Below are 21,546 nucleotides of genomic sequence, written 5' to 3'. Positions count from 1 at the left end.
TGTGTGCAGTTTAGTTTAGTTTAGTTTAGAGATACAGCGCGGAAACAGGCCCTTCGGCCCACCATGTCGACCATCATTCACCCGTTTAATCTGGTTCTATGTTATTCCACTTTCTCATCCACTCCCTACACAACAAGCATAAAAAGAGTGCAAACTATCTTCAAGCATAAAGCTTTATTAAAATTTGCTGAGGAATTAATTAGTTTAGTTTAGATATACAGCGTGGTAAGAGGCCCTTCAGCCCACCGAGACCAGCGATCACCCGTACTATCTTACACACTAGGGACATTTTACAGAAACCAATAACCCTTTACGTCTTTGGAGTGAGGGAGGAAACCGGAGCACCCAGAGAAATCCCACGCAGGTCATGGTACACTTGACAATTAAACACAACTGAAGTGAAATGGAGAGGTGGTACTAACTCAGTATAGGGCGGCACCTGTAGTCAGGGTTGAACCCGGGTCTCTGGCGCTGTAAGGCAGCAGATCTACCGCCATGCCGACCAAAATTGTTTCTGTTTCACCGGGCAGAGATGGGAAAGGTTGGCACGGAAACCGGGGCCCTTCGGCCCATCGCGTCCGTGCCGGCCGTTGACATGCGGGAAATCTGAAACCAAGCAGAAAATGCCGGAAATACTCAGCGGGTCAGGCAGCCTCCATGGAGAGAGAAACTGAGCTGGCGTTTGAGTTTGAAGATCCTTCATCAGAATCCATTAATAGAACCCTGAGACAAGGGAAGAATTCAGCCTCTGCTGAATGTCTCAGAGATAAGTAAAATTTATTAATTAAATTAAAATTATTAATACTTTCTGCAAAATCACAAAATTAATTACAAGTATGATTAGTATAATGTAAGTGTAGATCACATGGTGTCTAGGGCAAGCCAGCCATTTGGGTGCAATAGAGTGCATCTAATGAACCTATAGTACAATTTCTATATTCTACATTCTTAGCTACATAGAGGGAGGCTCTTCGGCCCATCGATGCTGTGCTGGCTCACCGATCAATCCCATTCCCCAACTAATTTTACCCATTCTCCCCACATTATCATCCATTTTGATCGTATAGAAGTGTACAAAATCATGAGGGGAATAGATCGGGTAATCGCATGTGGTCTCTTGCGCAGAGTAGGCGAATCGAGAACCAGAGGACATGGGTTTAAGGTGAGGGGTGAAATATTTTTATAGGAACCTGAGGGGTAACTTTTTCACACAGAGGATGGTGGGTGTATGTAACGAGCTGCCGGAGGAGGTAGTTGAGGCAGGTATTATCACGACATTTAACAAACATTTGGACAGGTACATGGATAGGACAGGTTCAGAGGGATATTGGCCATAAGCAGGCAGGTGGGACCAGTGTAGATGGGTCATGTTGGCAGGTTGGGCTGAAGGGCCTGTTTCCACCTGTTTCACTCTAATTCCCAATGCACAATTGGAACTAATGTATATTGGCTCATTAAAAGCTGTTAGACAGCGCCAGAGACCCCAGTTCGATCCTGACCTCGGGCACTGTCTGCGTGGAGTTTGCACGTTCTCCCTGTGACAGCGTGGGTTTCCTCCAGGTGCCCAGGTTTCCTCCCACCTCTCAAAGACGTGCAGGTTTGTAGGTTCATTGGCCTCTGTAAATCGTCCCTCGTGTGTAGGGAGTGGATGAGAAAATGGGCTGTCTTAGAACTAGTGTGGACGGGCGATCGATGGTTGCCGTCAACTTGGTGGGCTGAAGGGCCTGTCCTTCTGTCCTTCGTTCTGAAGAAGGGTCAATAGACAATAGACCATAGGTGCGGTCCTTCGAGCCAGCACCGCCATTCAATGTGATCATGGCTGATCACCCACAATCAGAACCCCGTTCCTGCCTTCTCCCCATATCTCCTGACTCCGCTATCTTTCAGGTCCCGACCCAAAAGGTCACCTATTCCTTTCCTCCGGAGATGCTGCCTGACTCGCTGAGTTATGCCCCTGTCCCACTTAGGAAACCTGAACGGAAACCTCTGGAGACTTTGCGCCCCGCCCAAGGTTTCCGTCCGGTTCCCGGAGGTTGCAGGTGGTTGCCGGAGGTTGCAGGTAGTGGAAGCAGGTAGGGAGACTGACAAAAACCCCCGGGAACCGCACGGAAACCTTGGGTGGGGCGCAAAGTCTCCAGAGCTTTCCGTTCAGGTTTCCTAAGTGGGACAGGGGCATTACTCCAGCATACCTGTAATGAGCTGCCAGAGGAGGCAGTTTAAAATGTTCTTGGACAGGTTCATGGTTAGGAAAGTATTGGGGGGTTGGGAGATGATATGGGGCAGCTGCAGGCAACCGGAACTAGATCTGAAGAAGGGTCCCCACCTGAAACGTCACCTGTCCATGTTCTCCCGAGATGCTGCCTGAGCCGCTGAGTTACTCAGCAGCTTTGTGACCTTTCGTTGATGGGAGAACTCTATCACACTCTAGCGAGTCTAGGTCAGGACTTGGCCAAAGAGTAGGAGAGCAGCAGGAATGACAGAAGGGGAAGCAGTGGAGCGGTATCCCCCACCCTGCCCCGAGTCTGAAGAAGGGCCGGCACGTTGGCGCAGCGGTCGAGCTGCTGCCTTACATCGGGTTCAATCCTGACGGCGGGTGCTGTCTGTGTGGAGTTTGCACGTTCTCCCTGTGACCTGCATAGGTTTTCTATGGACCTCCGGTTTCCTCCCGCGCTCCAAAGACGTACAGGTGTGTAGGTTAATTGGCTTCAATAAAATTGTAAATTGTCCCTAGGTTAGTGTGTGTAGGATAGTGTTGGTGTGCGGGGATCGCTGGTCGGCGCGGACTCGGTGAGCCGAAGGGCCTTTTTCCGCGCTGTATCTCTCAAACTAAACTAAGGAAGGGCACCGTCCCGAAATGTCGCCTGTCCATTTCCCTCCGCAGATGCTGCCTGATTCGCTGAGTTCCTCCAGCACTTGGTGTTTTGAGCGAGATATTTAATGGTGGCTTCATTAAACCTAACCAACTCACTTCCAGATCCGCGCTGTGGGCATCTGTGTGATGCACAGAGCTGATCACTTTTCTATAGAGTTTATTTATAGTTTTTGTTTTGCATTCAGCCCGGATGGAATTACTGAATGAAGGGATTAAGTGCAATGCAATAAAATGCGTTTTCAACCTGCTATTTTTATCCACCTCAATACAAAAGTCTTTGCAGAATTTTTTTGCTCACGGCCCGTCTCTCCCCCATTATTCAAGCTCCCCCATCTCAGCTGCTGAAATCCGCGCTGTGGCATATGCAGAATTCAATCTTCAATCTGAGGAAAGGCATTCTTGCCATAGAGGGAGTACAGAGAAGGTTCACCAGACTGATTCCTGGGATGTCAGGACTTTCATATGAAGAAAGACTGGATAGACTCGGCTTGTACTCGCTAGAATTTAGAAGATTGAGGGGGGATCTTATAGAAACTTACAAAATTCTTAAAGGGTTGGGCAGGCTAGATGCAGGAAGATTGTTCCCGATGTTGGGGAAGTCCAGAACAAGGGGTCACAGTTTAAGGATAAGGGGGAAATCTTTTAGGATCGGGATGAGAAAAACATTTTTCACACAGAGAGTGGTGAATCTGTGGAATTCTCTGCCACAGAAGGTAGTTGAGGCCAGTTCATTGGCTATATTTAAGAGGGAGTTAGATGTGGCTAAAGGGATCAGGGGGTATGGAGAGAAGGCAGGTACAGGATACTGAGTTGGATGATCAGCCATGATCATATTGAATGACGGTGCAGGCTCGAAGGGCCGAATGGCCTACTCCTGCACCTATTTTCTATGTTTCTATGTTTCGAAGGGGCGGAAGTACTTTGGAACAGTGGTTTAGTTTAGTTTTAGAGATACTGCGCGGAAACAGGCCCTTCGGTCCACCGAGTCGGCGCCGACCAGCGATCCCCGCACACTAACACTATCCGACACCAGGGACTATTTTAAGTTCAAGTTACATTTATTGTCACGTGCACCAATTGATTTAGTGAGATTTGAGTTACCATACAGCCGTATGAATAAAAAGAACACAATACACGATAGAATTTAACATGAACACCCCCACACAGCGGAATCAACGTTTCCCACTGTGAGGGAAGGCAGCAAAGTTCAGTCCACTTCCTCATGTTCACCCGTGGTCGGGGCCTTTGAACCCTCTGCAGTCGCCGCTAGGGCGGCCCGATGTTTCAGGTCCTCTCGCCGGGATGATCGGAACTCCGACGTCGGAACGGAAGAACACTCTCAGCGGCTTGGAGTTTCCGAATCGGCCACTTCCTGCCGGAGACCGCGGCTCCCGAAGTCCACAGGCCGAGCTGGACGGGGGTCCAACACTGGCGACCCCCGGCAAGGGGTCCCAGAACTCCGCGCTGTTAGAGTCATCGCCGCCCGCGGCTAGAAGCTCCGCAAACCACAGCTCCACAACGTTAAAGCAGCAGGCCCAACACTCCGGGGACTCAACGCGGCGATGCCCGATAAGGCATCGCCCGCTCCGCGATGGCAATTCAGTGCTGCGCCGCTGCAAGCTCTGGCCAGTCTCCGGCAGGAAAGGCTGCGCCAATCCAGTTGGTAGGCCGCGGGGGGAGGGGGGGCGAAGATGAGACTTGGAGAAAAGACGCATCCTCGACCAGGAAGTGACTGGGAAACGGTGAAAACCCACGCAGGTCATGGGGAGAATCAGAATCACACTTTATTCTCCAAGTACGTTTTGCAACATACGAGGAATCTCAGAATCAGAACGTACAAACCCCGTACAGACAGCACCGGTAGTCAGGATCGAACCCGGGTCACTGGCGCTGTGAGGCAGCAACTCTACTGCTGCGCCACTGTGTGGGCCATAGTTTATTGTGTACCGAGGTACAGTGAAAAGCTTTTGTTGCTAACCAGTCAGCGGAAAAACAAGATATGATTATAATCGAGCCGTCCACAGTGTACGGATAGAGCATTAAGGGGAATAACATGAATGACGTTTAGTGGATGGTAAAGTCTAGTAAAGTCCAATCAAAGTCCGAGGGTCACCAAAGAGGTATATAGTCGCTCCGCACTGCTCTCTGGTTGTGATAGGATGGTTCAGTTGCCAGATAACAGCTGGGAAGAAACTGTCCCTGAATATGGAGGTGTGCGTTTTCTGTACCCTTTTCCTGTGGAATTCTCTGCCTCAGAGGGCGGTGGAGGCCGATTCTCTGGATACTTTCTAGAGAGAGCTAGATAGAGCTCTTAAAGATAGCAGAGTCAGGGGATATGGGGAGAAGGCACGAACTGGGTACTGATTTGGGATGATCAGCCATGATCACATTGAATGGCGGCACAGGCTCGAATGGCCGAATGGCCTACTCCTGCACCTATTGTCTATTGATGGGAGAGGGGAGAAGAGGGAGTGGCCAAGTGAGATTTGTGTTTGTATATGCTGGTGGCCTTGCCTTGCCTTTGTAAGCTAATTGGCCTCTGTAAATTGCCCCCTAGTATGTAGGGAGTCGACGAGAAAGTGGGATAACATAGAACCCATGTTCACGGGTGATCGATGATCAACAAAGGGCCTGTTTTCATGCTGTGATCACATTGAATGGCAGTGCTGGCTCGAAGGGCCGAATGGCCTACTCCTGCACCTATTGTCTATTGTATCTTTCAATCATTTTCTCCGGGTGCTTCGGTTTCCTCCCACACTCCAAAGACGTACAGGTTTGTACGTTAATTGTTTCATTGTCTATAACTGGTTCTCACCTAGCCCACAGCCAACAATGGCCTGTTACCTTTATCATCGTTAGTTTTTTGCATATCTCCTATTCATGTCTTCGACACATCTCACTATTTTCACCGTCAATATCTCTCGTTTCCCTTTCCCCTGAGTCTGAAGAAGAGTCTCAAGAATAAGGGGTTGGACATTTAGAACGGAGGTGAGGAAAAACGTTTTCACGCAGAGAGTTGTGAACCTGTGGAATTCTCTACCTCAAAAGGCAGTGGAGGCCAATTCTCTGGATGCTTTCAAGAGAGAGTTAGATAGAGCTCTTAAAGATAGCGGAGTCAAGGGATTTGCGGTAGAAGGCAGGAACGGGGTACAGATTGAGGATGATCGGCCATGATCACGGTGAATGGCGGCGCTGGCTCGAAGGGCTGAATGGCCTACTCCTGCACCTATTGTCTATTGTTTATTGTCTATTATCTCTTGTCTTGAGCCGAAACATCACCTATTCCTTCTCTCCAAAGATGCTGCCTGTCCTGCTGAGTTACTCCACCTTTTTGTGTCTATCTTCAGTTTAAACTATCATCTATCTGCTGTGCCTTCCTACACACAGGTTTGTAGGTTAATTGGCTTCAGTAAAAAAAAATTGCAATTGTCTCATTGTAGGACATTGTAGGACAGTGCGTGGGGATCGATCGCTGGTTGGCATGGACTCAGTGGGCCGAAGGGCCTGTTTCCACCCTGTATCTCTAAAGTCGAAAGACTCTCCTTTAAGACAAAATGGTCTTTTCCTGAGCAGCTGAGTTAACTTTCCAGGAGATCGCTTGCTGGAGTCATGTCTTTCAGACAGGATATTAAAACGAGGCCCCCTTTTAAGCCTCTCAAGATCCCATGGAACTAATCCAAAAGAAAGCATTCTCCCCGAGGACTTTAGACTTTAGAGATATAGCGTGGAAACTGGCACGTCGGCCCACCGAGTCGGCGCCAACCAGCGATCACCCCGCACTGTCCAACACACTAGAGACAACTTACAATATTTTACGGAAGCTATGTTTATCATACAAACATGTACGCCTTCAGAACGTGGGAGGAAACCGGAGCACCTGGTGGATACCCACGCGGTCCCAGGGAGAACGTACAAACTCCGCACAGTTGTCTGGATCGAACCCGGGGTCTCGGGCGCTGTGAGTCAGCAACTACGTTTCAGTTTAGTTTATTGTCACTTGTACCGAGGAAGAGTGAACAGCTTTTGTTGCGTGCTAACCAATTCTACCGCCGCGCCATTGGGAGGTCTCGAACCGTGTCAATCTGTTCAATGATCTTTCTTCAACCAACACCTGAAATGTCTAAGCCAGGGATGGGGAACCTTTTCATGTTGGATTGCCGCATTAAGTTAGCTGTAATCTAATAAGGCTGCATCCAAGAAACTTCAATTTGCTATACTTCAAAATGTACATTATTTTGCTAAAATAGCCCTCATGACATGCAGTGCTGGCTCGAAGGGCCAAATGGCCTCCTCTTGCACCAATTTCCTATGTTTTTTATGACTTACTAATGTTTTAATTGTGGCCGTCAGTCAGGGAGGATTATTTTGTTGAATCTTCTTTTACTCTTTGGTATTTTAAATACGTTCATTTTAAAATAAAAATAAAAATAATATAAGATGAACAAAAACATAATAATAATAAAAAGATTTGTTCTACAAAATTTGGATTTAATCAAAAGGCCGCACTTAATAGCCTAGAAGGCCACATGCGGCCTTAAGGCCGCCGGCTCCCCACCCCTGGTCTAGGCTGAGGATTTAACGTGGGACTTGTGGTGCACAACTTTGTTGCTGATTCAGTGACATTACCACAAGCTAAACTTAACTGAACTAAACTAAACTGGACGAAACGGGTGATTAATGATTGCCTGGGACTCGATGGGCAGAAGGGCCTATTTGCGTGCCCTATCTTTCAATCAATCAATCTACACCCCCGCCCCTCCTTAGCATCGAACATGCTTCAGTGACAACACTACTCATTCTCCCAATAACTTCATCTTGATGCTTTCAAGAGAGAGCTAGATAGAGCTCTTAAAGATAGCGGAGTCAGGGGATATGGGGAGTAGGCAGGAACGGGGTACTGATTACGGATGATCAGCCATGATCGCATTGAATGGCGGTGCTGGCTCGCAGGGCCGAATTGGCCTACTCCTGCACCTATTGTCTATTGTCTACATAAGGTCATGAGGTCCTAAGTGATCGGAGCAGAATTAGGCCATTTGGCCCATCAAGTCTACTCCGCCACAATCATGGCTGATCTATCTTTCCCTCCTAAACCCATTCTCCTGCCTTCTCACCTTTACCCCTGCCACCCGTACCAATTAAGAATCTATCTAACTCTGCCTTATAAATATCCACTGACTTGGATTCTGTGACAATGAATTCCACAGATTCACGACCCTCTGACTAACGAAATTCCTCTTCATCTCCTTACTAAAGGAACATCATTTAATTCTGAGGCTATGGCCTCTGGTCCTAGACTCTCCCACTAGTGGAAACATCCTCTCCACATCCAATCTATCCAGGCCTTTCATTATTCGGTAAATTTCAATGAGGATCGTCCCCTCATCCTTCTAAATTCCAGCGATTGAAGGAGCTTTTTTTTCCTCCACAGATGCTGCCCAACCCACTGTGTTCCTCCAGCACTTTTGAGCATCTGCAGTCCCATGCGTCTCTGTTCCAGGGCAGAGATTGGTGGCGTCAGCAGCTGCCAGCAAAAACAATCCATCAGCCAGCCTCTGCACGACTCAGTGTGTTCCAACGGGACGTGCAGTAGCTGTCATTCCGTGCTCCCTGGTATAGGAAAGACAGCATAGGCAATGACCTCGAAAACTTTCCCACAGACTCTTTCACTGATGTTGTCCAGGTCATCTGTTGTGACTGTTTGTGTTTATTCGTGACGACATTCAGCGTTACATCCCCAGCACCAATTACCCTGGAAGTCCACTTGCTGTGCCATTTAAGCAGACCATTCACAGTTAAACCACATCCCTGTGGTCTAGAGTCTAACACAAACCAGCTGGAGATAGAGAGTGTGCTGTTGTATTTCCAGCGGCTAAAGAAATTAGACCTGTAATTTAGGACGTTCTTTTAGGAAGGAGGTGAGGAGAAATTGAGGGAGTGCAGCGTCGGTTTACAAGGTTAATTCCCGGGATGGCGGGACTATCAAATGCTGAGAGAATGGAGCGGCTGGGCTTGTACACGCTGGAATTTAGAAGGATGAGAGGGAATCATTGAAACATATAAGATTATTAAGGGTTTGGGCACGCTAGAGGCAGGAAACATGTTCCCAATGTTGGGGGAGTCCAGAACCAGGGGCCACAGTTTAAGAATAAGGGGTTAGGCATTTAGAACGGAGATGAGGAAACACTTTTTCACACAGAGTGTTGTGAGCCTGTGGAATTCTCTGCCTCAGAGGGCGGTGGAGGCCGGTTCTCTGAATACTTTGAAGAAAGAGCTAGATAGGGCTCTTAAAGATAGCGGAGTCAGGGGATATGGGGAGAAGGCAGGAACAGGGTACTGATTGGGGATGATCAGCCATGATCACATTGAATGGCGGTGCTGACTCGAAGGGCCGGATTGGCCTACTCATGCACCTATTGTCACTTGTGTCCTTGTCAGTGCTGAAACATAGAGTGCTGGAGTAACTTTAGACTTTAGATATTCAGAGCGGAAACCGGTGCTTTGACCCTCTGAGACCGCACCGATCCCCGTACACTAACACTACCCTACACACACTGGGGATAATTTACAATTACACCGAAGCCAATTAACCTACAAACCTGTTTGTCTTGTGGGAGTGTGGGAGGAAACCAGAGCACCCGGAGAAAGCCCACGCAGTCACAGGGAGAACGTTAAAACTCTGTACGGACAGCACCCGTAGTCAGGATCGAACCTGGGGCACCGGCACTGTAAGGGAAGAACTCTACCACTGCACCACCGTGTCGCCCCAAGTAACTCAGCGTATCAGGCACCAGCTCTAGAGAACATGGATAGGTGACGCTTGGTGCCCAAAGAAGATGTGTTCAGAATGTCTGTACTGAAAGTGCTGGCAAGATAAGGTAACCTCCCCTGCCTGCATGTGGTCCACAACTCTGTAGAGGGGATTGGACAGATGACATTCTGGGTGGAACCCTGAACGTCTTCTGTCCATTCCCTTCCACAGGTGCTGCCTGACCCACTGAGTTTCTCCAGCACTTGGTCATAAGGGATAGGAGTAGAATTAGGCCGTTCTGCCCATCTAGTCTACTCCGCCAGTCAATCATGGCTGATCTATCTCTCCCTCCTAACCCCATTCTCCTGCCTTCTCCCCATAACCTCTGACACCCGTACTAACCCGTCTTATCTATCTCTGCCTTAAAAATATCCACTGACTTGGCCTCCACAGCCTTCTGTGGCAAAGAATTCCACAGATTCACCACTCTCAGACGAAATAAATTTCTCCTCAAACACCTCCTAAAGGAGCGTCCTTTAATTCTGAGGCTGTGACCTCTAGTCCTAGACTCTCCCACTAGTGGAAACATCCTCTCCACATCCACTCTATCCAAGCCTTTTGCTATTCTGTATGGTGTTTTGCTCTTTACTGGAATGCTCCTTGGATTCGAGGTTATTAGCTACAAGGGGAGGTTAGACAAACATGGATTGTTTTCTCTAGCGGGTTGGAGACTGAAAGGAGACTTGATATAAAATTCTGAATCGTCACTGAAACATAGAAAAAAAGGTGCAGGAGTAGGCCACTCGGCCCTTCGAGTCAGCACTGCCATTCAATATGATCATCGATGATCATCTAAAAATCAGTGCCCCGTTCCTGCTTTTTCCCCATATCCCTTGATTCCTTTAGCCCTAAGATCTATATATCTCTTGAAAACATCCAGTGAATTGGCCTCCACTGCCTTCTGTGGCAGAGAATTCCACAGATTCATCAATAGGATAGTCAGACAAGGATAGTCAGAACTTTGTTTTCCCAGGGTGGAAATGTTAAAGACTAGAGAGTATAGGTTCAAGATCAAAGTTGGAAAGTTTAAAGGAGATGTCCAGAGCAAGTTTTTTTACACAGAGTGTGTTGGTGGCTAGGAACGTGCTGCCGTGGAGGGTTTAGTTTAGTTCATTGTCACGTGTACCAAGGTACAGTGAAACATTTTGTTGCGTGCTAACCAGTCAGCAGAAAGACAATACATTTTTACAATCAAGCCACTTACAGTGTACAGGCACATGATAAAAGAGAAGTGCAAGATAAAGGCAGTAATGTACGATCAAAGATGAGAAGGTCACAGTTTAAGTCAGAAATGTTGCTGAAGGGCAGGGGTTGGCGACCTCGTGCCCACGGGCCCGATCCGGCCCGTAACCCAAAATCATCCGGCCCGCAGGCGTATTTTTTTTCAATTTGTTTTCTCGACCTGGGCGCTACAGCCAGTCCCGGGGACACGCGAGCTGATCTGGGAACTGCAGAAAACTAATTGAAATACACGTGAAAACTAATGCGAAAAGCAACACCAAGTGTCACACTATGGCGCTAGATGTGGCCCGCCATCCTCTCACAGACATGGGTTCTGGCCCCCAATGCAGAACATGGTTGCCCACCCCTGCTGTAGGAGTACAGATTTAAGTGTGGAGTGATTGTAATATGTGATCGTAGATCTGCTTCATAAGGTCATAATGAATAGGAGTAGAATGAGGCCATTCGGCCCATCAAGTCTACTCCGCCATTCAATCATCGCTGATCTATCTCACCCTCCCAACCCCATTCTCCTGCCTTCTCCCCATAACCCCTGGCACCCGTGCTAATCAAGAATCTATCTATCTCTGCCTTAAAAATATCCACTGCCTTGGTCTCCACAGCCTTCTGTGGCAAAGAATTCCACAGATTCACTACCCTCTGACTAAATAAATTGCTCCTCATCTCTTTCCAAAAAGGATATCCTTTAATTCTGAGGCTGTGGTCTCTGGTCCTAGACTCTCCCACTAGTGGAAACATCCTCTCCGCATTCACTCTATCCAAGCCTTTCACTATTAATTGAGGAAGCAACTAAATGATGTTTCTAATTCTCATAGTTCATTTTGGGATCGAGATGTCAACCATCCTTAACTATCTCGACCCGAAACGTTACCCGTTCCTTTCATCCGGAGATGCTGCCTTTCCCGCTGAGTTACCCCAGCATTTTGTGTCTGTCTTCTGTATTTATTATCGCACTCTGGTTTGTTCCCACATCCCAAAGACGTGTGGGTTTGCAGCTGAATTGGCCTCTGTAAGATTGGCCTTCATGTGGTGGGAGTGGATGCGAAAATGGGACAACGTAGAGTATAGGAGCAAAGAGGTCCTTCTGCAGTTGTACAGGGCCCTAGTGAGACCACACCTAGAGTATTGTGTGCAGTTTTGGTCTCTAAATTTGAGGAAGGACATTCTTGCTATTGAGGGAGTGCAGCGTAGGTTCACAAGGTTAATTCCCGGCAAGGCGGGACTGTCATATGCTGAGAGAATGGAGCGGCTGGGATGCTTAGAAGGATGAGAGGGTATCTTATTGAAACATATAAGATTATTAAGAGTTTGGACACGCTAGAGGCAGGAAACATGTTCCCGATGTTGGGGGAGTCCAGAACCAGGGGCCACAGTTTAAGAATGAGGGGTAAGCCTTTTAGAACAGAGACGAGGAAACACTTTTTCTCACAGAGAGTTGTGAGTGTGGAATTCTCTGCCTCAGAGGGCAGTGGAGGCCGGTTCTCTGGATACTCTCAAGAGAGAGCTAGATAGGGCTCTTAAAGATAGTGGAGTCAGGGGATATGGGGAGAAGGCAGGAACGGGGTATTGATTGGGGATGATCTGCCATGATCACATTGAATGGCGGTGCTGGCTCGAATGGCCTCCTCCTGTAAGCGAATTAGGACTGAGAGGAGCAAAGACATTTTCAGCCAGAGAGTTGTGAATCTGGAATTCTCTGCCACAGAAGGCAGTGGAGGCCAAATCACTGGAATTCTTCAAGAGAGAGTTAGATATAGCTCTGAGGATATGTGCAAAAAGCAGGAGCGGGGTACTGATTCTGGATGATCAGCCATGATCCTATTGAATGGCAGTACTGGCTCGAAGGGCTGAATGGCCTACTCCTGCACCTATTTTCTATGTTTCTATTTTTCTATCACTCTCTTGAGTTCTACGCCCCACTCTCCTCTGCATGGAACATTTCTCCTCATTTCCTGGGCAATCCATTTACCAGTTAATTCACGTCCCCACGGCTGGGATCCTAATCACTGCCAACAGAAATAGCTCTCTCCGAATCATTCTGCTCCGGCCCCTGAGCGTTGACAGGGATATTCGACCCAACTCGAAGCCAGAGTTATTCCCACTCACTTGCCTTTTTCCCCACAGCCCTGCAAAAGTTCTCCTTTCAAGTGTTTATACAATTTCCTTCGGAATGTGCCCACTGCCCTTAAAGGCAGCGCGTTCCAGATAACATGCAACGAGAGAGGTCTCTTCAAGTTAAATCATCTGCCGTCTCCTTAATGTGTAGGAAAGAACTGCAGATGCTGGTTTAAAATCGAAGATAGACACAAAATGCTGAAGCAACTTGAGGACAGACACAAAATGCTGGAGTAACTCAGCGGGACAGGCAGCATCTCTGGAGAGAAGGAATGGGCGACGTTTCGGGTCGAGACCCTTCTTCAGACTGATGTCAGGGGAGAGGACGGTACAGAGAAAAAAATTGTAGCCGGAGACACAAAGACAGGTCGGAGACTTGGACAACTGAAGAAGGGTCTCGACCCGAAACGTCACCCATTCCTTCTCACCAGAGATGCTGCCTGTCCCGCTGAGTTACTCCAGCATTTTGTGTCTGTCTTGTTGTCTCCTTAAACCAGTTTCATTAGGAGCGGCGCAGTGGCGCAGCGGTAGGGCTGCTGCCTCACAGCGCCAGAGACCCGGGTTCGATCCTGACTACGGGTGCTGCCTGTACGGAGTTTGTAGGTCAATTGGGTTTGGTAAAAAAATTCTAAAATGTGTGAAGCATAGTGCCAGTGTACGGGGTGATCGCTGGTCGGAGATGACTCGATGGGCAGGAGGGCCTGCTTATCATTGTATCTCTAAAGTCTAAAGTTTTCCTCGTGGGTTTTCTCCGGGTGCTCCAGTTTCCTTCCACATTCCGAAGACGTGCAGGTTTGTAGGTTGATTGGTTGAATGGCTTTGGTAAGTTGTAAAATTGTCCCTAGTGTGTAGGATGGAGCTCGTGTACAGGGTGGTCAGCGCGGACTCAGTGGGCCGAAGGGCCTGTTTCCGCTCGGTATCCCCAAGCTAAACTAAACTATACTCTCCAGTATTTGATGTTTCCAGCCGTGTAAAAAGGTTCTGACTGTCCACCCTATCTATGCGTCTCAAAATGTTATGTACTTTCTAACAGGTCTCCTAGCAACCTCCGGCATTCCAAAATCAAAGTCAAAGTCAATTTTATTCGTCAAAGTCATTCCAGAGAAACCATAGCATACATAAACATTGGGAATGTAGGAAGAATTTTTTGTTTTGTGTATATTTTTTTATTCTGAATATGTTTATTTTTGAAATTTAAAATAAATCTAAACGGCTACAGACGAAGTCCAGGGAAGTACACAAAAATGCTGGAGAAACTCAGCGGGTGCAGCAGCATCTATGGAGCGAAGGATATAGGCAACTTTTCGGGCCGAAACCCTTCTTCTGACTGTCCAGGGAAGTGTTGAGTTGCAGAGGGAGAGTTGCTGCCTCACAGCGCTACAGACTCGGGTTTGATCCTGACTACGAGCGCTGTCTGTACGGAGTTTGTACGTTCTCACTAGTGACCTGCGTGGGTTTTCTCCGGCTGCTCTGGTTTCCCCCCACACTCCAAAGACATCCAAGTTTGTAGGATAATTGGCTTTGGTAAATTGTAAAACTGTCTCTAGTGTGCAGGATAGTGCTAGTGTATGAGGTGATCGCTGGTAGGCGTGGAATCAATAGGCCGAAGAGCCTGTTTCCGTACTGCGTCTTTGACATTAAAGTGCAAAGTTCCTTTTGTTTTGTGTATATTTTTTAAAAAATTCTGAATAAAGGCTATTTTTGAAGTTTAACAAAAATCTAAAAGACCGGGCAAGTGGGTGTCAGCAGCCCAGGAAAGTCACGGACTGAAATGAATGGATAAACATCTCTGCTAACGCTAGATCTGTTTATTTCTAGGTCAGGAGAACATCATCTTTGGGTGACGTGGCCTAAACAGAGATAAGCCTTGGAAATAGACACAGAACGCTGGAGTAACTCAGCGGGACAGGCACCGTCTCTGGAGGGAAGGGATGGGTGACGTTTCGGGTCGGGACCCTTCTTCAGACCAAAACGTCGCCCATTCCTTCTCTCCGGAGATGCTGCCCGTCCTGCTGAGTTACTCCAGCAGTTTGTGTCTATCTTCGGTTTAAACCAGCATCTGCAGTTCCTTCCCACACATTTCGTCTGGCTCTTGGAATCTTGGCCTCTGGATCACCGGAAATTGGAAGCTTCCCGGTTCCTCACGCACTGGGCCAGAGACTAACGCGCCACCTCAAGCGAGAGGGGCTGAATCCAGAGCGACTTTCACCACTAGCGACTCGCTTGAGCCTCAGATGGAGGGAGCGTGATTGATGAGGCAACCGAAGGCTGGTGGACGCAGTCTTGGGGAGAGGCAATGGAGACAAGAGGAACTGTTGGTGCTGGAATCTTGAGGAAAACGCAACTCGTTGCAAGAACTCAGTGGGTCAGGCAGCATCTGTGGAAGGACACCAAGTGCTGGAGTAACTCAGCAGGTCAGGAAGCAACTCCGGGGAACACGGACAGGTGACGTTTCGAGTCGGGACTCTTCATCGAGTGATGTCCTGGTGCCGAGGTTGACCTCCAGTGACCTCAACCAAGTTCATTCCATTTCGAGGCGGGAGTCCTCTACCTCTTGATGCCCATTGACGTCCGGTTCTCCTGGTCCGTGACGCGTGGGATGTCCTCCCCGTCATCCCTGCTTTGGGCCAAAGGAGTGATGAGTCTGGAGGAGACTTGTCCCAGCGGGGACCAACTAGTCCCAGCAGGAACCAACTGAGGGGCAACGAGCGGATGGTGGTGAGTGTAAACCTCCTAATAGCATGATTTGGCGGGATTATAAATTCTTCCAAGACCGCAAGAAATTGCAGAGAATTGTGGACGCAGCCCAGACCATCACACAAACCAACCTCTCTTCCATTGACTCCGTTTATGCCTCACGCTGCCTCGGCAAGGCCAGCAGCATAATCAAGGACCAGTCTCACCCCGGCCACTCCCTCCTCCCCTCTCCCATCGGGCAAAAGGTATAGAAGTGTGAAAACGCACACCTCCAGATTCGGGAACAGTTTCTTCCCAGCTATTATCAGGCAACTGAACCATCCTACCACACCCAGAGAGCAGTGCTGACTTACTAACTACCTCTTTGGTGACCCTCGGACTATCTTTGATCGGACTTTACTGGCTTTACCTTGCACTAAACGTTATTCCCTTATGATGTATCTGTACACTGTAAATGGTTAGATTGTGATCATGTATTGTCTTTCCGCTGACTGGACTGCATGCAACAAAAGCTTTTCACTGTACCTCGGTACACGTGACAATAAATTAAACTGAACTAAGTCATAGCAGCAGAATTAGGCCATTCGGGCCATCGAGTCTACTCTGCCAGTCACTTATGGCTGATCTATCTTTCCCTCTCAACCCCATTCTCCTGCCTTCTCCCCCTAACCCGTGATACCCAAACTAATCAAGAATCTGTTAATCTCCACCTTAAATATACCCAATGTCTTTTAATTCAAGTGTTTTTGTTTTCTGGTCAGGCCAGGGAGATCTACTAACTATCTCTATGTTCATGTGAGACTGAGTTTGAACTCCATTTGGTCAATCAAGTGTCCTGGATCTGGCATCAGTAAAGACAAGACGGCATATTAGAAACATAGAAAGATAGAAAATAGGTGCAGGAGGAGGCCATTCGGCCCTTCAAACCTGCACCGTCATTCATTGCGATCATGGCTGATCATCCCCAATCAATAACCCGTGCCTGCCTTCTCCCCATATCCGTTGATTCCACTAGCCCCTAGAGCTCTATCTAACTCTCTCTTAAATCCATCCAGTGATTTGGCCTCCACTGCCCTCTGTGGCAGGGAATTCCACAAATTCACAACTCTCTGGGTGAAAAAGTTTATTCTCACTTCAGTCTTAAATGGCCTCCCCTTTATTCTAAGATTGTGGCCCCTGGTTCTGGACTCGCCCAACATTGGAAACATTTTTCTTGCACCTAACTGGGCCAGTCCTTTTATAATTTTATATGTTTCTATAAGATTTCCCCCTCATCCTTCTAAACTCCAGTGAATACAAGCCTAGTCTTTTCAATCTTTCCTCATATGGTGCAGCGGGTCGAGCTGCTGCCTCACAGTGCCGGAGACCCGGGTTCGATCCTGACCTCGGGGACTATCAGTGTGTAGTTTGCATGTTCTCCCTGTGACCGATTGGCTTTCCCGCGGGTGCTCCGGTTTCCTCCCAACATCCCAAAGGCTAGTGACCAGCCTCTGTAAATTGCCCCTGGTGTGCAGGGAGTTGATGAAAAAGTAGGATAACATGGGACTAATGTTGGTCGGCCTGGATTCAGTGGGTTGAAGGGCCTGTTTCTATGCTGTATCTCAAAACCAAAAACTCTCTCGGGAAGTTGGCTTGTGAAGCAGAGAGTCATTCTGTTTAAGAAGAAACTGCAGATGCTGGAAAAATCGAAGGTAGACAAAAATGCTGGAGAAACTCAGCGGGTGCAGCAGCGAAGGAAATAGGCAACGTTTTGGGCCAAAACCCTTCTTCAGACTGAAGTTAATTGTAGGTTCATTGGCTTGATATACATGTAAATTGTCCCTTGTGTGTGTAGGATATTGTTAATGTGCGGGGATCGCTGGTCGGCGTGGACTCAGTGGGCTGAAGGGCGTATTTCCGCACTGTATCTCTAAACTAAACTAAACTACAATTGCCTTCTCATAGCGCCGGTAACCCAGGTTCGATCCCGACTATGGGTGCCGTCTGTATGGAGTTTGTACCTGTGAACTGTGTGGGCTTTCTCTTGTTTCCTCCCACACTCCAACAATGTACAGGTTTATAGGCTAAAGATAGACACAAAAAGCTGGATTAACTCAGCATGTTGGGCAGCATCTTAAGAGATGCTACCTGCCCAGTGAGTTATTCCAGCTTTTTGTGTCTATCTTTGGTTTAAACCAGCATTGCACTTCCACCTCACACTTCAGACTGAAGAAGGGTTTCGGCCCGAAACGTTGCCTATTTCCTTCGCTCCATAGATGCTGCCGCACCCGCTGAGTTTCTCCAGCATTTTTGTCTACCAGAGAGTCATTATGTTCTTTTAAGTCTGACCTGACTTAGACTTTGAAGATACAGCGAGGAAACAAGCCCTTTGGCCCATCGAGTTCGTGCCGACCAGCGATCCTCCCGTACACTAACACTATCCTACTCACTGGAGACAATTTACAATTTTCGCCTAAGCCAATTGACCTACAAACCTGTACTTTTTTGGAGTGTGGAAGGAAACCGGAGCATCCGGAGAAAACTCATGCGGTCAGATGGAAAAATGTACAAACTCCATACAGACTATCTCTGATCGGAATTTACTGGCTTTATCTTGCACCAAACGTTGTTTCCTAAAGCATGTATCTGTACACTATGTGAAAAGCTCGATTGTAATCACGTATTGTCTTTCCGCTGGTACACAAAAATGCTGGAGAAACTCAGCGGGTGCAGCAGCATCTATGGAGCGAAGGAGATAGGCAACATTTCGGGCCGAAGCCCTTCTTCAGACTGATAGGGGGTGGCGTGGAGAAGGAAGGAAAAATGAGGAGGAGGAGCCCGAGGGCTGGGGGATGGGAGGAGACAGCTCGAGGGCTAAGGAAGGGGAGGAGACAGCAAGGGCTAACAAAATTGGGAGAATTTGATGTTCACGCCCGCCGGATGCAGGCTCCCCAAGGTTATGAGGTGCTGTTCCTCCAATTTCCGGTGTTGGCTCACTCTGGCAATGGAGGAGACCCAGAACAGACAGGTCGGATTGGGAATGGGAGGGGGAGTTGAAGTGATGAGCCACTGAGTGGTCAGGTAGGTTCTTGCGGGCCGAGCGGAGGTGTTCGGCGAAACGATCGCCCAACCTCCGCTTAGTCTCACCAATGTAGATCAGCTGACATCTAGAGCAGCGGATGCAGTAGATGAGGTTGGAGGAGATGCAGGTGAACCTCTGTCGCACCTGGAACGACTGCTTGGGTCCTTGAATGGAGTCGAGGGGGGAGGTAAAGGGACAGGTGTTGCATTTCTTGCGGCTTGTCTTTCCGCTGACTGGTTAGCAGACAACAAAGGCTTTTCACTGTACCTCGGTGCATGTGACAATAAACTAAACTGAACTGAACAGAACTGAATCGACAGCATCCGAGGTCAGGATCGGACCCGGGTGCCTGGCGCTGTGAGGCAGCAACTCCACCGCTGTGCCACCCAGAAATAGGAAACGCTCCACGTCTTTGCTTGCGTCTTGTCCCAGCAACAGGGTCAGCCTAATCTTCTGTGAATCGTTCCAATTTTAGTGCCTGTGCTGCCGTCGTGATCAGGATCTGTTCATTTATTGTTGCTTTGACACCCTGAATATGAAATAAGGTGTGTTTGCCATACAAGGTGTTGTTTTTCACCATCGCTGCCAAATGACTATGTGACCATTAACCCCATCGTGGCTGGGTGCTGAAACCTGCGGACTCTTTAAACTGCAGGCGTGGGTTTCACCGTGGATTGTCACCTTGTCGTGGTGGAGAAGCTTGTGTGGACCTGAGATCCTGAGAGCGATGCCGTCTGGAGCTGTGCTCCTGGTAGGGCCACCCACATAAGGTCGAGGGGGGAGGTCTCTGACAAAGAGCAATCCAACCAAGACCTCAACGGTGGAACAGGCGGAGGACGATGGCTGACCTTAGTGGAGCTAACGTCACAACGGCTGGGAAGGCGGATGAAGGCTGCAGCAGAAAAGGATCTCCGGTCGTCTTGGACTCCATGCCACTGGATCCTGACCCAGATCTGTCAAGGACCCCACGTGGGGTGGCTGTCTGTGCGCCAGTCTCCCCACGTTAAACAAAGTCACGCACAGGCATCCTCCAACCCTGGAGACACCCATGGTCGGCCATGACCGAAGGGGGCCTAAGAAGAATTGCAGACCAAAGCTTGTGTGTTTAGACGCAAAGTGGTGGAGTAACCCAGCGGGTCAGGCAGCATCTCTGGAGAAAAGGAATAGGCGACGTTTCGGGTCGAGACACTTCTTCAGACTCGCTTCACCTATTCCTTCTCTCCATGGATGCTGCCTGTCCCGCTGGGTTATTCCATCCTGCATTTTGTGTCTGAAGCAGCATCTGCAATTTAGTTTAGTTTAGTTTAGAGAAACAGCGCGGAAACAGGCCGAGTCCGCGTTAACCAGTGATCCCCGCACATTAACACTATCCTACACACACTCACTAGGGACAATTTTACATTTATACCAAGCCAATTAACCAACAAACCTGTATGTCTTTGGAGTGTGGAGTTTGAACTATGACGGGTGCCGACAAGTGGGACAGGCCCATAAACGTTGCAATAGTCCCTTCCTCGACTATCTCCTCTGGCAGCTCGTGCCATCCACCCGCCACCCCTTGTGTGATTGCTCTTTGTTTAATCATGTACAACCTTGCCAACTGCTGGAGAGCACACAACAACAACAAAAAAGCTTCTGACTGTGCCTAGGTACATGTGACAAAAATAAACTAAACTAAACCAAACCTGGGAAGCCCATCGTTCACAAGCGATAGCAGAATTAAGCCATTCGACCCATCGAGTCTACTCCTCCATTCAATCATGACTGATCTATCTCACCCTCCTAACCCCATTTTCCTGCCATCTCCCCATAACCTTTGACACTCGTATGAGACCTGGGTGTCATGGTATACCAGTCATTCCTTTTCAGAATGGCAGGCAGTGACTAGTGGGGTACCGCAAGGCTCAGTGCTGGGACCCCAGCTATTTACGATATATATATTTATGATTTGGACGAGGGAATTGAATGCAACATCTCCAAGTTTGCGGATGACACAAAGCTGGGGGGCAGTGTTAGCTGTGAGGAGGATGCTAGGAGGCTGCAAGATGACTTGGATAGGCTGGGTGAGTGGGCAAATGTATGGCAGATGCAGTATAATGTGGATAAATGTGAGGTTATCCACTTTGGTGGCAAAAACAGGAAAGTAGACTATTACCTGAATGGTGGCCGATTAGGAAAAGGGGAGATGCAACGAGACCTGGGTGCCATGGTACACCAGTCATTGAAAGTAGGCATGCAGGTGCAGCAGGCAGTGAAGAAAGCGAATGGTATGTTAGCATTCATAGCAAAAGGATTTGAGTATAGGAGCAGGGAGGTTCTACTGCAGTTGTACAGGGTCTCGGTGAGACCACACCTGGAGTATTGCGTACAGTTTTGGTCTCCTAATCTGAGGAAGGACATTCTTGCCATAGAGGGAGTACAGAGAAGGTTCACCAGACTGATTCCTGGGATGTCAGGACTTTCATATGAAGAAAGACTGGATAGACTCGGCTTGTACTCGCTAGAATTTAGAAGATTGAGGGGGGATCTTATAGAAACTTACAAAATTCTTAAGGGGTTGGACAGGCTAGATGCAGGAAGATTGTTCCCGATGTTGGGGAAGTCCAGAACAAGGGGTCACAGTTTAAGGATAAAGGGGAAATCTTTTAGGACTGAGATGAGAAAAACATTTTTTACAGAGAGTGATGAATCTCTGGAATTCTCTGCCACAGAATGTAGTTGAGGCCAGTTCATAGGCTATATTTAAGA

The 21,546-nt window shown here is 48.3% G+C and overlaps 1 protein-coding gene and 1 long non-coding RNA gene across 4 annotated transcripts in view; both read left to right on the top strand.

The window, feature by feature from the left end:
* The window catches only part of LOC116975577, a 57,901-nt gene extending 42,913 nt beyond the window's left edge, over positions 1-14,988 (top strand). Inside the window, exon 4 of the long non-coding RNA XR_004412663.1 lies at positions 14,859-14,988. This is a non-coding gene — a long non-coding RNA (uncharacterized LOC116975577). The remainder of the gene's footprint in view (positions 1-14,858) is intronic.
* Positions 1-21,546, top strand: part of adcy5 (adenylate cyclase 5) — a 266,316-nt gene that overhangs the window by 71,119 nt on the left and 173,651 nt on the right. The gene's annotated exons all lie outside the window — the stretch shown is intronic.

This window comes from Amblyraja radiata, chromosome 7 (genome assembly GCF_010909765.2).
Source record: "Amblyraja radiata isolate CabotCenter1 chromosome 7, sAmbRad1.1.pri, whole genome shotgun sequence".
Classification (NCBI taxonomy): domain Eukaryota; kingdom Metazoa; phylum Chordata; class Chondrichthyes; order Rajiformes; family Rajidae; genus Amblyraja; species Amblyraja radiata.
Note: the sequence above shows the minus strand (reverse complement) of the source record. Positions and strands in the feature narration are given on the sequence as shown.